Source organism: Macaca nemestrina, chromosome 5, assembly GCF_043159975.1.
Source record: "Macaca nemestrina isolate mMacNem1 chromosome 5, mMacNem.hap1, whole genome shotgun sequence".
Classification (NCBI taxonomy): domain Eukaryota; kingdom Metazoa; phylum Chordata; class Mammalia; order Primates; family Cercopithecidae; genus Macaca; species Macaca nemestrina.
In genome coordinates, this window is record NC_092129.1 from 31,226,253 (window position 1) to 31,244,154 (window position 17,902).

The 17,902-nt window shown below is 35.7% G+C and overlaps 1 pseudogene; it reads right to left on the reverse strand.

Moving 5' to 3' along the window:
* Window positions 1-17,478: 17,478 nt before the first annotated feature.
* Window positions 17,479-17,578, reverse strand: LOC112423855 (U6 spliceosomal RNA; annotated as a pseudogene).
* Between the last annotated feature and the right edge of the window lie 324 nt (window positions 17,579-17,902).

Below are 17,902 nucleotides of genomic sequence, written 5' to 3' on the forward strand. Positions count from 1 at the left end.
ATCAACTGAGGTACTGGGTTCATCTCACTGGGGAGTGCCAGATAATTGGTGCTGGTCAGCTGCTGCAGGACAACCAGCGAGAGCTGAAGCAGGGCGAGGCATCGCCTCACCTGGGAAGCGCAAGGGGGAAGGGAATCCCTTTTCCTAGCCAGGGAAACTGAGACACACAACACCTGGAAAATCGGGTAACTCCCACCCCAATACTGCGCTTTAAGCAAACGGGCACACCAGGAGATTATATCCCACACCTGGCTGGGAGGGTCCCATGCCCACAGAGCCTTCCTCATTGCTAGCACAGCAGTCTGTGATCTAACCGCAAGGCAGCAGCGAGGCTGGGGGAGGGGCGCCCACCATTGCTGAGGCTTAAGTAGGTAAACAAAGCCCTGGGAAAATCGAACTGGGTGGAGCTCACAGCAGCTCAAAGAGGCCTGCCAGTCTCTGTGGACTCCACCTCTGGGGACAGGGCACAGCTAAACAACAACAACAACAACAACAAAAAGCAGCAGAAACCTCTGCAGACACAAGCAACTCTGTCTGACAGCTTTGAAGAAAGCGGTGGATCTCCCAACATGGAGGTTGAGATCTGAGAACTGACAGAGTGCCTGCTCAAGTGGGTCCCTGACCCCTGAGTAGCCTAACTGGGAGACATCCTCCACTAGGGGCAGACTGACCCCCCACACCTCACACGGTAGAGTACACTCCTGAGAGGAAGCTTCCAAAGCAAGAATCAGACAGGAACACTCTCTGTTCAACAGTATTCTATCTTCTGTAGCCTCTGCTGCTGACACTCAGGCAAACAGGGTCTGGAGTGGACCTCAAGCAATCTCCAACAGACCTACAGCTGAGGTTCCTAACTGTTAGAAGGAAAACTAACAAACAGGAAGGACACCCACAACAAAACCCCATCAGTACGTCACCATCATCAAAGACCAGAGGCAGATAAAACCACAAACATGGGGAAAAAGCAGGGCAGAAAAGCTGAAAATTCAAAAAATGAGAGTGCATCTTCCCCTTTAAAGGAATGCAGCTTATCGCCAGCAACGGATCAAAGCTGGACAGGGAATGACTTTGATGAGATGAGAGAAGAAGGCTTCAGTCCATCAAACTTCTCAGAGCTAAAGGAGGCATTATGTACCCAGCGCAAAGAAACTAAAAGTCTTGAAAAAAGAGTAGAAGAATTGATAGTGAGAGTAATTAATGCACAGAAGGCCATAAACGAATGGACAGAGATGAAAACCATGACACGAGAAATACGTGACAAATGAACAAGCTTCAGTAACTGACTCCATCAACTGGAAGAAAAAGTATCAGCGATTGAGGATCAAATGAATGAAATGAAGCAAGAAGAGAAACCAAAAGAAAAAAGAAGAAAAAGAAATGAACAAAGCCTGCAAGAAGTATGGGATTATGTAAAAAGACCAAATCTACATCTGATTGGGGTGCCTGAAAGTGAGGGGAAAATGGAACCAAGTTGGAAAACACTCTTCAGGATATCATCCAGGAGAAATTCCCCAACCTAGTAGGGCAGGACAACATTCAAATCCAGGAAAAACAGAGAACGCTACAAAGATACTCCTCGAGAAGAGCAACTCCAAGACACATAATTGCCAAATTCACCAAAGTTGAAATGAAGGAAAAAATCTTAAGGGCAGCCAGAGAGAAAGGTCGGGTTACCCACAAAGGGAAGCCCATCAGACTAACAGCAGATCTCTCTGCAGAAACTCTCCAAGTCAGAAGAGAGTGGGTGCCGATATTCAACATTCTTAAAGAAAAGAATTTTAAACCCAGAATTTCATATCCAGCCAAACTAAGTTTCATAAGTGAAGGAGAAATAAAATCCTTTACAGATAAGCAAATGCTTAGAGATTTTGTCACCACCAGGCCTGCCTTACAAGAGACCCTGAAGGAAGCACTAAACATGGAAAGGAACAATCGGTACCAGCCATTGCAAAAATATGCCAAAATGTAAAGACCATCAAGGCTAGGAAGAAACTGCATCAAGTAACGAGCAAAATAACCAGTTAATATCGTAATGGCAGGATCAAATTCACACATAACAATATTAACCTTAAATGTAAATGGACTAAATGCTCCAATTAAAAGACACACTCTGGCAAACTGGATAAAGAGTTAAGACCCATCAGTCTGCTGTATTCAGGAGACCCATCTCACAGGCAGAGACATACATAGGCTCAAAATAAAGGGATGGAGGAAGATTTACCAAGCAAATGGAAAATAAAAAAAAGCAGGGGTTGCAATACTAGTCTCTGATAAAACAGACATTAAACCATCAAAGATCAAAAGAGGCAAAGAAGGCCATTACATAATGGTAAAGGGATCAATTCAACAGGAAGAGCTAACTATCCTAAATATATATGCACCCAATACAGGAGCACCCAGATTCATAAAGCAAGTCCTTAGAGACTTACAAAGAAACTTAGACTCCCATACAATAATAATGGGAGACTTCAACACTACACTGTCAACATTAGACAGATCAACGAGACAGAAAGTTAACAAGGATATCCAGGAATTGAACTCATCTCTGCAGCAAGCAGACCTAATAGACATCTACAGAACTCTCCACCCCAAATCAAGAGAATATACGTTCTTCTCAGCACCACATCGCACTTATTCCAAAATTGACCACATAATTGGAAGTAAAGCACTCTTGAGCAAATGTACAAGAACAGAAATTATAACAAACTGTCTCTCAGACCACAGTGCAATCAAACTAGAACTCAGGACTAAGAAATTCCATCAAAACCGCTCAACTACATGGAAACTGAACAACCTGCTCCTGAATGACTACTGGGTACATAACGAAATGAAGGCAGAAATAAAGATGTTCTTTGAAACCAATGAGAACAAAGATACAACATACCAGAATCTCTGGGACACATTTAAAGCAGTGTGTAGAGGGAAATTTAGAGCACTAAATGCCACAAGAGAAAGCTGGAAAGATCTAAAATTGACACTCTAACATCACAATTAAATGAACTTGAGAAGCAAGAACAAACACATTCAAAAGCTAGCAGAAGGCAAGAAATAACTAAGATCAGAGCAGAACTGAAGGAGATAGAGACACAAAAAACCCTCCAAAAAATCAATGAATCCAGGAGTTGCTTTTTTCAAAAGATCAACAAAATTGACAGACCGCTAGCAAGACTCATAAAGAAGAAAAGAGAGAAGAATCAAATCGACGCAATAAAAAAAGATAAAGGGGATATCACCACCGATTCCACAGAAATACAAACTACCATCAGAGAATACTGTAAACACCTCTGCGCAAACAAACTAGAAAACCTAGAAGAAATGGATAATTTCCTGGACATTTACACTCTCCCAAGACTAAACCAGGAAGAAGCTGAATCCCTGAATAGACCAATAACAGGCTCTGAAATTGAGGCAATAATTAATAGCCTACCAACCAAAAAAAGTCCAGGACCAGATGGATTCACAGCTGAATTCTACCAGAGGTACAAGGAGGAGCTGGTACTATTCCTTCTGAAACTATTCCAATCAATAGAAAAAGAAGGAATCCTCCCTAACTCATTTTATGAGGCCAATATCATCCTGATACCAAAGCCTGGCAGAGACACAACAAAAAAAGAGAATTTTAGACCAATATCCCTGATGAACATCGATGCAAAAATCCTCAATAAAATACTGGCAAACTGAATCCAGCAGCACATCAAAAAGCTTATCCACCATGATCAAGTGGGCTTCATCCCTGGGATGCAAGGCTGGTTCAACATATGCAAATCAATAAAGGTAATCCATCATATAAACAGAACCAAAGACAAAAGCCAGATGATTATCTCAATAGATGCAGAAAACGCCTTTGACAAAATTCAACAGCCCTTCATGCTAAAAACTCTCAATAAATTCGGTATTGATGGAACGTATCTCAAAATCATAAGAGCTATTTATGACAAACCCTCAGCCAATATCATACTGAATGGGCAAAAACTGGAAAAATTCCCTTTGAAAACTGGCACAAGACAGGGATGCCCTCTCCCACCACTCCTATTCAACATAGTGTTGGAAGTTCTGGCTAGGGCAATCAGGCAAGAGAAAGAAATCAAGGGTATTCAGTTAGGAAAAGAAGAAGTCAAATTGTCCCTGTTTGCAGATGACATGATTGTATATTTAGAAAACCCCATTGTCTCAGCCCAAAATCTCCTTAAGCTGATAAGAAACTTCAGCAAAGTCTCAGCATACAAAATCCATGTGCAAAAATCACAAGCATTCTTATACACCAGTAACAGACTAACGGAGAGCCAAATCATGAATGAAGTTCCATTCACAATAGCTTCAAAGAGAATAAAAGACCTAGGAATCCTACTTACAAGGGATGTAAAGGACCTCTTCAAGGAGAACTACAAACTACTGCTCAGTGAAATAAAAGAGGACACAAACAAATGGAAGAACATACCATGCTCATGCATAGGAAGAATCAATATCGTGAAAATGGCCATACTGCCCAAGGTAATTTATAGATTCAATGCCATCCCCATCAAGCTACCAATGAGTTTCTTCACAGAATTGGAAAAAACTGCTTTAAAGTTCATATGGAACCAAAAAGAGCCCGCATTGCCAAGACAATCCTAAGTCAAAAGAACAAAGCTGGAGGCATCACGCTACCTGACTTCAAACTATACTCCAAGGCTACAGTAACCAAAACAGCATGGTACTGGTACCAAAACAGAGATATAAACCAATGGAACAGAACAGAGTCCTCAGAAATAATACCTCACATCTACAGCCATCTTATCTTTGATAAACCTGAGAGAAACAAGAAATGGGGAAAGGATTCCCTATTTAATAAATGGTGCTGGGAAAATTGGCTAGCCATAAGTAGAAAGCTGAAACTGGATCCTTTCCTTACTCCTTATATGAAAATTAATTCAAGATGGATTAGAGAGTTAAATGTTAGACCTAATACCATAAAAACCCTAGAAGAAAACCTAGGTAATACCATTCAGGACATAGGCATGGGCAAAGACTTCATGTCTAAAACAGCAAAAGCAACGGCAACAAAAGCCAAAATTGACACATGGGATATCATTAAACTAAAGAGCTTCTGCACAGCAAAAGAAACTACCATCAGAGTGAACAGGCAACCTACAGAATAGGAGAAAATTTTTGCAATCCACTCATCAGACAAAGGGCTAATATCCAGAACCTACAAAGAACTCAAACAAATTTACAAGAAAAAAACAAACAACCCCATCAAAAAGTGGGCAAAGGATATGAATAGACATTTCTCAAAAGAAGACATTCATACAGCCAACAGACACATGAAAAAATGCTCATCATCACTGGCCATCACAGAAATGCAAATCAAAACCACAATGAGATACCATCTCACTCCAGTTAGAATGGCGATCATTAAAAAGTCAGGAGACAATAGGTGCTGGAGAGGATGTGGAGAAATGGGAACACTTTTACACTGTTGGTGGGACTGTAAACTAGTTCAACCATTATAGAAAACAGTATGGCGATTCCTCAAGGATCTAGAACTAGAAGTACCATATGACCCAGCCATCCCATTACTGGGTATATACCCAAAGGTTTATAAATCATGCTGCTATAAAGACACATGCACACGTATGTTTGTTGCGGCACCATTCACAATAGCAAAGACTTGGAATCAACCCAAATGTCCATCAGAGACAGACTGGATTAAGAAAATGTGGCACATATACACCATGGAATACTATGCAGCCATAAAAAAGGATGAATTTGTGTCATTTGTAGGGACATGGATGCAGCTGGAAACCATCATTCTCAGCAAACTATCACAAGAACAGAAAACCAAACACCGCATGTTCTCACTCATAGGTGGGAACTGAACAATGAGATCACTTGGACTCGGGAAGGGGAACATCACACACCCGGGCCTATCACGGGGAGGGGGGAGGGGAGAGGGATTGCATTGGGAGTTATACCTGATGTAAATGATGAGTTGATGGATGCTGACGAGTTGATGGGTGCAGCACACCAACATGGCACAGGTATACATATGTAACAAACCTGCACGTTTTGCACATGTACCCTAGAATTTAAAGTATAATAAAAAAACCTCAAAATTATGTACAATAATATCCATAATAAATTATCATTATTTCAAACATAAGGAGTTTGAAGAAAAAAATAGAAAAATGTATTAAAAATACCTTTTGTTCCTACTAATTGAAACTAAAAACAGATAGAAGAGGGATTATTTGAGATGTATTTTATTAGTTTTGAGTCTATAGAGGCTAAATTTCTAAACAGAAAGCTATTTAAATGTTTTCTATAGAATGGCAACCAGGAACCATATGAAGCAGGCACTATAAAGATGGAATGAGATTCTTTACCTTGGGGATATACAGTATAGTAACAAACCTGCACATTGTGCACATGTACCCAAGAACTTAAAGTATAATAATAAAATATATATATAGATATAGATAAGGTAAAGAAGCATAGAAAAGTGCTAAATACCATAAGGAGAGACAGAGCATTAGAAACTTCATGGAATATATGCTCATTTATATGAACCTACAATGTGTTCTTATATGTTATGTAATTAATATTATTCACAACAAAAATATAGCAAAAAATTATTTTAAATGGAAGTATTAATTACTCTTGCTTCCACTGCTATTGCACTGATTCTTAAAGACTGAAAAACAGCTAGGAAAGAGAGTTTCAAGCAGAGGACACTGTGTGAAGGTAGGAAAGATCATGATAACATTAGGAAGCCGTAAATGTATTGTGAAGGTCGGATATGCAAAGGGTACCTGTTGTCTAAATTGGTAGACCAGCTTATAAAGGTAGACAAGAGCCAGATTTTGAAGGAAATTATAAGTCATGCCATGAAATTTGGACCTAAACTTTATAGTTTATTGGTCATAATTAAATTATTTTAGTTGAAGGAGCAGTAAGATATACTGGTTTAGAATTGTTTTTCTTTCTAAAATGAGGTCTAAGGTCTAGATTTCATAAATTTTAGTTCAATGCTTTGCTAAAATATGTAGATCATGGGAGAGATTTGGATTGAGAATATAAATTTGAGAGTTTAAATACTATATATATTTGAGGCAATGAGACTGAAAGACGTGACCAAAGGAGAGAAAAACAATGAGGTCTGCAAAATACGTCTTGGTTACTCCAACATCATAAGGTAAGGGGAAAAAAAAGATACTACAAAGAAGGAGATTAAGAGTCTTGAAAATTATGGATATTTTCCTTCAATATGGGCATAATGAAATATTAAATATGATTGTAGATTTTTTATTGAGGTAAAACGATTTAACATGAGATCTACCCTTTTTAAAAATGAATTGTTGCAGATTTAATTCTTCCCAGTCTTCATTTACCTTGAATATGCTTCTACCATTATTCAACAAGTGAATGTCTTCAGTCTGACTTTTTAAAAAAAAACATCTTTTGGGCTATTGAAAAGGAACATCATTTTCTGTATTCCTTAGATATATCTTTATATATTTGTTTTCTTCAACTTTTATTTTAAGTTCTGGGTTATATATTCAGGATGTGCCCTTTTGTTACATAGGTAAAGGTGTGATATGGTGGTGTGCTGCACGGATCAATCCATCACCTAAGTATTATGCCCAGCATCTCCTGATCCTCTCCCTTCCCTCACACCCCCTGACAGGTCCCAGTGTGTGTTGCTCCCCCCCACCCCCCCGCATGTGTCCATGTGTTCTCATCATTCATCTCCCACTTATAAGCACTTATAAGTGAGAATATGTGGTATTTGGTTTTCTGTTCCTGTGTTAGTTTGCTGAGGATAATGGCTTCCAGCTCCATCTGTGTCCCTGCAAAAGACATGATGTTGTTTCTTTTTACAGCTGCATAGTATTCCATGATGTATATGTACCACATTTTCTTCATTGATGAGCATTTGGATTGATTCCATGTCTTTGCTATTGTGAATTGTGCTGCAATGAACATACACATGCATGTATCTTTATAATGGAATTACTTATATTCCTTTGGGTAAATACCTAGTAATGGGATTCCTGGGTCAAATGGTATTTCTGCTTCTAGATCTTTCAGGAATCACCACACTGTCTTCCACAATGGTTGAACTAATTTACACTCCCAACAGTGTAAAAGCATTTTTTTTCACAACCTCCCCAGCATCTGTTGTTTCTTGACTTTTTAATCTCCATTCTGACTGGCATGAGATCTACCTTTTTAACATATTTTCCAGTGCACAATACAGTGTTGTTAACTATAAGCATAATGTTGTATAGCAGCTCTCTATAACTGAAATTTTGCCATTCAGTAGATGTAATGACTTTATTCAACTATTGCTCAGGGTTCTTCAGCAAAATTTGGGTTCACGTGCATCTCCTCAATAATAATACAGTTCACATTAGTATCTACATACACAGTATAATTTAAAGACAGAGGGCTACTATTTTCTTGTAACTCAAACTGTGGCTGGAATAGTGATGTTATCCTTGTTGTCATCAAGTACATAGTTGGTAGCCTCAAGACCAACCACAGGTTTGTCATAATCCTTGATGGTCTCAAATTGTTCTGTATTTCTCTAATTATCTTGTTTACTTTTTCTAATTTTAAGTTTATGCTTCAGGCTTTCTGATTTTAACCACTTTGAACCAAAAATCCATGTTTTCTTTGGTTCCAAGTGTTTTATATATGTGATATATATATATACATATATCACATTTACATATATATCACATATATATACATACACACACATATTCTTTAGGCAACTAAAGAATATTTCTAAGATCATGAAGAAAACCAGAATTTTTATTATTTGGGGTGATTTTGTTACTTGTGGTGAGAAATAGAATTAAGTGCATTGTCATAGTTATAAATAGAGCAATTTATGGAGAGCAGAAAGTTGTAGTAGTTTGTGAGAGCTGTTTTTTTCTTATAAAAAATTAAGCTAAGTGTGATGGCATACATCCGTAGTCCCAGCTACTCAGGAAACTGAGGCAAGAGGATTGCTTGAGGCCGGGAGTTTAAGGCTACAGTGGGTTCTGATAATTATACCGTGTATTGCCCTTGCACACCAGCCTGAGCAACATGGCAAGACTCCAGCTCTTAAAAAAATAATTAATTTAAAAAATTACACAAAACTAACAAATCGCATCCACTGATTCCTAAAGTGGTGCTTTGTTTCCCTCCCTCCTTTTCTCCTTCCCACTCTGTCTCTTTCTCTCTCACCTTCTTTCCTTTCCTTCCTCTTTCCTTCCTTTTGTTTTTCAACTCACTTTCTTTCTCTGTCTCTCCTTCCTTCCTTCCTTCCTTTCTTCCTTTTCTTTCTTTCTTTCTTTCTTTCTTTCTTTCTTTCTTTCTTTCTTTCTTTCTTTCTTTCTTTCTTTCTTTTTCTTTCTTTCTTTCTTTCTTTCATTGTTTCTCTTTCTTTCTTTCCTTCCTTCCTTACTTTCTTTCTTTCTCTTTCTTTCTTTCTTTCTTTCTTTCTTTCTTTCTTTCTTTCTTTCTTTCTTTCTTTCTTTCTTTCTTTCTTTCTTTTTCTTTCTTTTTTTCTTCCTTCTTTCTCTCATTTCCTCTCTCCCTCCCTCTATCTTTCTCTCATATATATATGAGTGATGAAGTATATATAGCACTGAAGTGTATATATATATACACACACACATATATATACTGTACATCATGAAGTATATATGAGTGATGAAGTATATATACTAGGTTATATACTTAGAAGATATAATGAATTTCATCAAGTTGTGGTATTAACTAAAATTTTGTTGCTTAGTACATTATTTATTAGGTATTACATATGTCTAATAAATCGTGTTTCAGATTTCTTGAGTCTAGACTGTCTTCTTGATTTGAATTCCTCCTCCTCTTCCTCCTCCTCATCCTTCTTCTTCCTCTTGTTCTTTTTTGTGCACTGGCTCTTTCAGTCCAAGTCTACAGTTCTATTATTTTATTCCCTTATGATTCTTAGTTTTTAGTCATGGATGCTCTAAAAACTTATTTTTCTTTTTTGTCAGCTTGCATTGGGCTCTCCACACTCCCCAACTTTTGTAATAAAGCCTAAGTGCCTTAACTCACTGGTAAGTGCAGCCTTTTGGAAACAATGATAGATAAAAATCACAAAACAGACATGCTATGCTTGAATTTAAGTAAAAAAGTTAGCTGGGAAAGTACTTTTTATTTACCTTAAAGCAGTATCCAAAAGAGAAGAACTACATTTTTCTTCATAATTCTTCTGTTTTAAACTCATTAGTTTGAAGCATAGTGTTTTGTAATGTAAATCAATTCATTATGTGTTAATACTTTCCCAATGTGTGGTTAAGGACAACTGACTATTCAATTTATCTTTCCTCATTGCTGGCTCTTTCTCACTGGCTTTTGCTGATAACTCTTCGCTCTGACCTCTACATTTTACAGTGTTCTAGTCTCAGTCCTTTTGACCTCTTCTCTCCTGTCATTTGCTATTTTGTCAACTCATCTAGTCTCATGGTTTTAAACATCTTATATAAATCCTTATATATGCTGACAAATCCCAATATCTTCAGCATAGTGTCTGTCCTAAACTGGATTTCATATCAACTGCCCATTTATAATCTTCCCTGAATTTCAACAGACATTTCAAACCCAATAATGAGCTTCAGATTTTTTCCTCACAAAACCAGTTCCAGTTTTTCCTTTCTTAGTATGCATTGACTCAATCTTCCCAAGTTACAGTCCAAAAAATACCTTGGGATTCACTCTTGATTCCTCTTTTTCATACTTCGCAGTCTATCCACCAGCAAATCTCTTCAGCTTTATATTAAATATTGTGTATATTATACTATAGTGTCTTCTCATCTCTTCCACTATTTCCACTTTCATCTCCTACCTGGATTACCACTATAACCTCTAAGCAGGTCTCCTGGCTTATACTCTTGCCCTTCTACTACCTATAATCAACAAAAGTACTAGAGTGAAGCTTTCAAAAATGATATCATATAATGCCATTTCTCTAATCAAAATTGTCACATGGCTCTCTATTTCACTGAAGTCCTACAATGGCCTATAAGATCCTTAGCTGCATCTTCATGTCTTAGTATTTACATTATAACCTAAAAGTGATGAAGTTTTTAAAAAAGGTGTGTAGCTGGGGACATATATGCACAAATACCCTCCAGCATTATATGTAGGTAGGCAAGATGAATATATAAATACATAATTATATATAATATGAAAATTATATATTTTAAAATTTTATATAAAGTTTACATATTAAAAATTTTAATTATATATAATTTAAAATATAAAAATCTGATTGGCTAATTTTTATGTGAACTAATACATATCATTTTTATTACTTAGCTTTTCTTTATTTGAAATTTTATGCTACTTTGTGTCAGCTCTTTAAAGTAGGATTTTTTCCACCCTCAGACTCTACAAATAGTTGCATAATTTAACACAGATAAGCAGCCCCTTTTTCCTCTTTCTTTTGTCTAAATTGTTCATATAATTAGAATAGTGATTAATATACCTCCTGAATTTCTCAGATTGGGTAGAAATTTGAAATCTATCAAAATATTTTCAACTTCATTTTTTACTGGCATAATTTTCTCTTGGTAATATAACTTAGATAAAACAATACAGATCCTCAGCAACCTCCTAAAAGCCATCAGCATCTTTATATAAAAATCTAATCTGTAATTCCAGGGTCATTTTCTGTTTAATGTTATCTAAGTAAGTGACTAAGTGAATCATTTCCCTTCTCAGAAATAGTAATGGTTTGTAATTCTCTATTGTCTCAAATACAATGCCTTTAAATTAATGCACTAAAGACCACCATCAGTTGATTTTTCTCTTTCAGCTACCCTATTTACCTTTCAACTTTCGACTCAGATTTTCTAATATGTGTAGAGAAAGCCATCCTACTTTCTGTTCCTTGTACACAAAACAATTCTCCTCAGCATTTAAATTCATCTAAGTGCTCAGCACTGCACCTAGAGTGAAATCCAAGCTCATGTTTTGGTTATAGAGGTCCTCAGGATCCATGCCTGCCTACTCTCCTTCCTAAGTTTTGACTAGTTTACCCATTACTGGCTTTCTCTTCTTCAAAATATGCCACAATCATTTCCCCCTTTAGTTTTGCCTTAGCATTCTCTTTGTCTGGAATATCATTTCCTAATATAGTAGCACTAGTAGATAAGATAATACTTATTTAGCAGACACTATTTGCCAGACATGCTTCTAAATTATATACATACACACACACACACACACACACACACACACACACAAAAAACTTCTAGCAGCCTGGATAGATATTATTGTTTTGATTTCACAAATAAATAAATAATAAACTGAGGCATAGATACCTAAGTATCTTTCCAAAGATATATATTTGGTACATAATGGGAGTGGAATTCAAGTAGATGCTTCAAACCTGGGAATTTAACTAATATACCATACTGTGTGATATTCACATACCTGGCAACACCATTGATATCCACATTATCCTAGCTATAGTTTCTGCCACTAGGAACCTTATAAAAAACTTTATGAAGTCTATTTTTACCTGTATTGAATTTTAGGGATCTAAATGTTGCCAAAGACTTTATTATACCTTACATTTTGGTTAATAATAATGTTAACTTTTTCATTTTTAGCTATTGCCAACGTTATTTTGTATTGAATTATTTCTAGTGGTTAAAGCGTGCTTTGGATTCATTTGTTTTTATAGATTTAGTGAGTACAAGTGTTGTTTTGTTACGTGGATATGTTGCATAGTGGTCAACTCTGAGCTTTTAGTATAGTCATCACCTAAGTAATGAACATTGTACCCATTAAGTGACGTCTTATCCCTCACCCCTGTTCCTAACCTCCCACCCTTCTGAGTTTCCATTGTCTATCATTCCACTTTCTATGTCCATATGTACAAATTAGCTCCCATATATGAGATCATGAAAGATTTTCTGAGTTATTTCACTTAAGATAATGTCCTTCAGTTTCATTTATGTTGCTGTAAAATACATGATGGCTGAATAGTACTGGTGTGTGTGTGTATGTGTGTGTGTGCGCGCGCGCGTGCACGTGTATTTAATAACTTTATCCAATCATTCATTGATGGACACTTACATAGATTCTGTATTCTTGCTGTTATAAGTAGTGCTGTGATAAACAAACAGGTACAGTATCTTTTTGATATAATGATTTATTTTTCTTTGGACATATATCCAGTAGTGGGATTGCTGGACTGAATGATAGATCTATTTTTAGTTCTTTGAGAAATGTCCATACTGTTTTCCATAGAGATTGCACTAATTTACATTCCCACCAATCATGTATAAGTGTTCTCTTTTCTCCACATCCTCACCAACATCCTTTTTTTTTTTCTGCCATTTAGTAAGTGACTGATGTAAGATGGTCTCTCATGGTGGTTTGCATTTGCATTTCTCTGATGATTAGTGATGTTGAACATTTTTTCATCTGCTTCTTGATCATTTCTGTGTCTTCTTTTTCAAAATGTCTGTGTGTGTTTGTCCACTTTTTAAGGAGTTTGATTTGTTATTGTTGAGTGGTTTGAGTTCCATGTAGATTATGGATATTAGTTTTTTGTAAGATGTATAGTTTGCACGTATTTAATCCCATTCTTCAGGTTATTAGTTCACTTTGTTGATTATTTCTTTTACTATGTAGAGCTTTTTAATTTAATTAAATCCCATTTGTCTATTTTTGTTTCTGTTGAATTTGCTTTTGAGTATTAATCAAGAATTCTTTCCCTAGACCAATGTCCAGAAGAGTTTTTCCTAGGTTTTCTGTTAGTATTTTTATAGTTTCAGGGCTTACATTTAAGTATTTCATTCGTCTTGAGTTAATTTTTTTATATACTGAGACATAGGGGTCCAGTTTCATTCTCCTGTATATGACAATTCAAATTTCCCAGCATCATTAATTGAATAGGGTGTCTTTCCCCAAGTGCATGTTTTTGATAACTTTGTCAAAGATCAGTTGGCTGTAGGTATGTATGCTTTATTTCTTGATTCTCTATTCTGTTCCCTTGATCTGTGTGTCTACTTTCATACTAGTACCATTCTGTTTTGGTTACTATACTACTTATTATATGAAAATAGCCTTGTAGTATAATTTGAAGTCAGGTAATGTGATGCCTTCAGTTTGTTCTTTTTGCTTAGGATTGCATTGGGAATTTGAGCTCTTTTCGGGATTCATATAAATTTCAGGATTTTTTTTTTCTAATTCTGTGAAAGACAACATTGGTATTTTGATAGTTATTGCATTGAACCTATAGATCATTTGGGGCAATATGATCATTTTTAACAATATTGACTCTTCCAATCCGTTAGCATAGAATGTTTTTTCATTTCCTGTCTCATCTGCAAGTTATTTTATTTGTGTGTTTTAGTTTTCCTTGTAGAGTTATTTCACTTCCTTGGTTAAATATATTCCTAAATGTTTTATACTTTTTTTTTTTGTAACTAGTGTAAATGTAATTGACTTATTGATTTGCTTCTCAGCTTGATCATTATTAGTGTACAGAAATGCTACCAATTTCTGTATATCGATTTTGTATATTGTGACTTTTTTGAAGTCATTTGTAAACTCTAGGGGTCTTTTAGAGGAGTCTGTAAGTTTTTCTAGGTATAAGATAATATCACAGCAGAGATAATTTGACTTCTTCTTTTCCAATTTGGATGATTTATATTTCTTCCTCTGGCCTGATTTCTCTGGCTAAGACTTCCAGTACTGTGTTGAATAGGAGTGATGTAAGTGGGCATCCTGTCTTGTTCCAGATCTTAGAGGGGGATGCTTTCAACTTTTTCCTGTTCAGTATGATGTTGGCTTATCATATATGGTTATTATTTATCATATATGGCTTTTATTATTTTGAGTTTATCATATATGTTTTTTTATTATTTTGAAGTATTTTCTTTCTTTTTTTTTTTTTTTTTTTTTGAGACAGAGTCTCGCTCTGCCGCCCAGGCTGGAGTGCAGTGGCCGGATCTCAGCTCACTGCAAGCTCCGCCTCCCGGGTTCACGCCATTCTCCTGCCTCAGCCTCCCGAGTAGTTGGGACTACAGGCGCCCGCCACCGCGCCCGGCTAGTTTTTTGTATTTTTTAGTAGAGACGGGGTTTCACCGTGTTAGCCAGGATGGTCTCGATCTCCTGACCTCGTGATCCGCCCGTCTCGGCCTCCCAAAGTGCTGGGATTACAGGCTTGAGCCACCGCGCCCGGCCTTGAAGTATTTTCTTTCTATGCCTACTGTGTTGAGTGTTTTAATCATGAAGAAATGCTGAATTATATCAGATGTTTTTCTGCATCTATTGAGATGATCATATGAATTTTGTTTTTAATTCAGTGTATGTGGCAAATCAAATTTGTTGTTTTGTATATATTGAATAATCCTTGCATTCCTGGAATAAATCCCACTTGATCATGGTATATTGTTTTTTTGATGTTCTGTTGGATTTTGTTTGATAGTATTCTGTTGAGGATTTTTGCATCTATATTCATCAAGAATACTGGTTTGTCATTTTGTTGTTTTTGTTGTTGTTCCTGTGTTCTTGTTTAACTCTGGTATCAGAGTGATACTGGCTTCATTGGATGAACTGGGGAGAATTCCTTCCTCCTCAATTTTTTTGGGAGACTTTCAGTAGGATAAGTATCAGTTCTTCTTTGTTATGTTTGTTAGAATTCATCTGTAAATCCATTTGATCCTGGTCTTGTTGTGTTGGGAGGTTTGTTTTTTACTGCTTCAATTGTACTACTCATTATTGATCTGTTCAGGATATATATTTCTTCCAGGTTCAATCTTGAAAGGTTGCATATTTCCAGGAATTTATACATTTCTTCTAGATTTTTTAGTCTGTGATTGTACAGGCATACAGGTCTTCATAGTAGTCCTTGATATTTTATACTTCTGTGGTATCAGTTGTAATGTCTCCTTTTTCATTTCTGATTATGTTTATTTGAATTTTTTCTTTTCATACTTATTCTATTCAGCAGTCTAACAATTTTGTCTATATTTTCAAAAAACAATTTTTCATTTCATTGACCATTTTTATTGTTTTGGGGTCTCAATTTCATTCATTTTTTTTTTTTATTCTTGCTTTTATCTTCTAATAGCTTTGGGTTTGGTTTGTTTGTGAGGTAAGATAATAAGATGTTAATTTGTGATCTTTCTAATTTTTTATGTAGGTATTTAACACTGTAAACTTTCATCTTAGCACACTTTTGCTGTATCCCAGATGTTTTGGTATGATGTGTCCCTGTTTTAATTTATTTTGAAAGGTTTTTAAATTCCTCTCTTAATTTCATCATTGGCCCAAACATCATTCATTTAATTGTTTAATTTTAATGTATTTATGTATTTTAACAGTTCCTCTTTGAATTGATTTCTAGTTTTATTCCACTATGGTCTGAGAAGATAGTTGATATAATATCAATTTTCAAAATTTTATTGAGACCTGTTTTATGGACTATATTATGGTCTATTTGGGACAACGTTTCATGCACTGATAAGAAAAATGTGTATTCTGCAGTTGTTGAGGAGCATGTTCTGTAAATTTCTTTTAGATTAATTTGGTCTAAAGTCCAATTTAAATCCACAGTTTCTTGGTAGATTTCCTGTCTTGATGTGTCTAGTGATATCAGTGGGCTGTTGAAGTCCCCTACTATTATTGTATTGCTGTATATCTCTTTCTTTAGGTCTGGTAATGTTTGTTTTATGAATCTGGGTTATCTGGTATTGAGTACATATATAGTTAAGATTGTTATATCTTCCTGTTGAATCGAAGTCTATCCTTCATTATCTAATGGCCTTGTTTGACATTTTTTTACTGTTGTCATTGTAAAATCTGTCTTATCTGATATAAGTATAGCTATTCCTGCCTGCTTTTGGTTTCTGTGTGTGTGGAATATCTCTTTCCATCTCTTTATCAACACCCTATGTGTCTTTACAAGTAAGGTAAGGTTCTTGTAAGCAGCATGTAGTTGAATTATGATTTGTTTTTAATCCATTCCACCAATTTGTATCTTTTAAGTGGAGCATTTAATCAATTTACATTCAAGTTGATATATATATATATGAATTTATTTCCTGCCACAATGTTCATTCTTATCTAGTTGCTTTGTAGATTCTTCGTTTATTTTGATTTTTTTTTGTCTTTATGGATTTGTGGGGTTTTTTAATGTTTCTATATACTTTCTTCATTTTCTTGCTTTGTGTAATTTTTATAAGACTTCTGAGTTTTATATTTTCATATGTTTTTATGATGATGAGTGTAAACCTTTTATTTCCATGTTAAGGACTCCTTTGAGCATGTCTTGTAAGGTTGGTCTAGTGATGATGAATTCTTTCCGTGTTTGCTTGTCTGGGAAAGACTTCATTTCTCTTTCATTTATAAAGCTTATTCTGGCAGGATGCAAAATTCTGGGTTGAAAGTTTTTTTTTTCTTTCAGCACTTTGAAAATAGAATCCCAATCTTTTCTGGAAGAATATGGAATGCTTCATGAATTTGTGTGTCATCTTTCTGTAGGGGCCATGGTAATCTCTGTATCATCACAATTTTAGTGCATTTGCTGCTGAAGTGAGTACTACTTTGGATTTAATAAAGACAAATCCTGGGCAAAGACCCTTGGCCAGGTAACTCTAAAGAAGCTTCAAGGATGATAAGGTCAACATACGAAGTCAACGCTATAAGACTGAAAATGTTGTTTCATCTAACTTCTACAAATTTTTCAAAATAAGAATGGAACATTGTGAGGCCTTTAAGAATTACTTAGTTCATATTATTTTATATTGAATAATGCATTGAACATTAAACATTTTATCCTTTCTAAGTTAGTATCATATCCTTCATAAAACTTCAAAAATACACTTAAGTTAGAGAGATTTTTGTCTTCAAATTACATAGG